This window comes from Microtus ochrogaster, chromosome 15 (assembly GCF_000317375.1).
Source record: "Microtus ochrogaster isolate Prairie Vole_2 chromosome 15, MicOch1.0, whole genome shotgun sequence".
Classification (NCBI taxonomy): domain Eukaryota; kingdom Metazoa; phylum Chordata; class Mammalia; order Rodentia; family Cricetidae; genus Microtus; species Microtus ochrogaster.
Window position 1 is genome coordinate 1,854,044 of NC_022017.1, and position 2,575 is coordinate 1,856,618.

The window sequence follows — 2,575 nt, forward strand, 5'->3', positions numbered from 1 at the left end:
AAATCCTCAATAAATAAATAAAAAAAAAACAAAAAAAAACAAAAAAAACAAAAAAACATAAAAAAAAATCACATCGTGGAGTGAGTGAGATGGCACAGCGGGCACATCGTAGGGCTGTGAGATGGCACAGCGTTCAAGAGTACTTCCCATTCTAGCAGAAGACATGAGTTTGGTACCCGCACCCAGAGCTGCACCTCTAGTTCCAGAAGACCTGACACCCTTTTCTGTCCTTCATGGACACCAGGCCGTGGAGGTGTCTAGTTCCAGAAGACCTGACACCCTCTTCTGTCCTCCATGGACACCAGGCCGTGGAGGTGGTGCATGTGGTACACAGACATACATGCAGCCCAAACACCCAGGTAGATAAAATAAGAGAATTGCTCTAACTGCTGAGCCAACACCACAGCCACCCAAAATAAAGCTTTAAATTGGAAAATGGTACCCAGGCATTGGTGGCACACACCTTTAATCCCAGCACCTGGGAGGCAGAGGCAGGCAGATCTCTGAGTTCGAGGCCAGCTTGGTCTACAAGAGCTAGTTCCAGTTCAGCCAGAGCTGTTACACAGAGAAACCCTGTCTCAAAAAACAAATACAAAAACAAAACAAAATTGAAAATGGTTAGAATCCCAGTACTCGGGAGGCAGAGTCAGGAGGCTCTACGAGTCTGAGGCCAGTCTGGTCTACATAGTTCCAGGCTAGCCAGAGATCCTGTCTCAGAAGAAGAAGAAGGAAGAGGAGGAGGAAGAGAAAGAAATTGTTAGAATGGTAATATTGTTGTATATTTTGCCATAATGAAAGGAGAAAACAGCTAACACAGCAGCAGGCAGTTGCCTATATACACAGTACAAATCACACACATGCACACACTCCCAAGGAGTCAAACACTAAGGAAATTACCATCATTGAGAAAATAATTTTTTAAAAATATTTATTGACAGCCTGGTCTACAGAGCTAGTTCCAGGACAGGCTCCAAAGCCACAGAGAAACCCTGTCTCGAAAAAACCAAAAAAAAATATATATATATATATTTATTGATAGCCGGGCAGTGGTGGTGCACGCCTTTAATCCCAGCACTCGGGAGGCAGAGGCAGGCGGATCTCTGTGAGTTTGAGACCAGTCTGGTCTACAAGAGCTAGTTCCAGGACAGGCTCCAAAACCACAGAGAAACCCTGTCTCAAAAAACAAATACAAAAACAAAACAAAATTGAAAATGGTTAGAATCCCAGTACTCGGGAGGCAGAGTCAGGAGGCTCTACGAGTCTGAGGCCAGTCTGGTCTACATAGTTCCAGGCTAGCCAGAGATCCTGTCTCAGAAGAAGAAGAAGGAAGAGGAGGAGGAAGAGAAAGAAATTGTTAGAATGGTAATATTGTTGTATATTTTGCCATAATGAAAGGAGAAAACAGCTAACACAGCAGCAGGCAGTTGCCTATATACACAGTACAAATCACACACATGCACACACTCCCAAGGAGTCAAACACTAAGGAAATTACCATCATTGAGAAAATAATTTTTTAAAAATATTTATTGACAGCCTGGTCTACAGAGCTAGTTCCAGGACAGGCTCCAAAACCACAGAGAAACCCTGTCTCGAAAAAACCAAAAAAAAATATTTATTGATTTATTACGTATACAATATTCTGTCTGTGTGTATGCCTGAAGGCCCAAAGAGGGCACCAGACCTCATTACAGATGGTTGTGAGCCACCATGTGGTTGCTGGGAATTGAACTCAGGACCTCTGGAAGAGCAATCAGTGCTCTTAACCTCTGAGCCATCTCTCCAGTACCCCTTGAGATATTATTATCTCTACTTTATAGATAAGAAAATCCAGGATAGAGCCAGGCAGTAGTAGCACACGTTTTTAATCCCAGTACTTGGGAGGCAGAGGCAGGCAGATCTCTGTGAGTTCGAGGCCAACCTGGTCTACAAGAGCTAGTTTCAGGACAGGATCCAAAGCTACCAAGAAACCCTGTCAAAAAAATAAAAATAAAAAAAAGAAAGAAAGAAAGAGAGAGAAAAGAAAATTCAGGATAAATGAGCTGTCTGTGGTCACTCTGATGTAAAGAAAATAAAACGTAAAGCAGAGCTGAGATTTGAACCTAGGTATGCATGACTCCAAAGCATGGGCTTTGTTCTCTGTATTATACAATTTTGCCTTAAAACAAATCCAAACTTCAGGAACTGAAGAAATGTTTCCATATTGGGCATGATGTCACACACTTTGGTCCCAACACTCAGGATGCAGAGGCAGGTGAATCTCTGTGAGTTCAAGGTCAGCCTGGTCTACCTGGCAAGTTCCAGGACAACCATGGCTATGTAGACTATGTATCAAAAATAAATATTTACACTGTTTACAATATTTCTTTACTTTAAAAAAAAAGTATCCAAAGCTACAGAGAAACCCAGTCTTGAAAAACCAAAATAAAACAAAAAAACAAAAACACGGGGGGAGGGGGAGAGAAGTGGGAGAAGGGGGAGAGAAATGGGAGGCGGGGAGGAGGCAGAAATTTTTTCTTTTCTTTTTTTTAAAAATATTTATTTATTATGCATACAATATTCTGTCTGTGTGTATG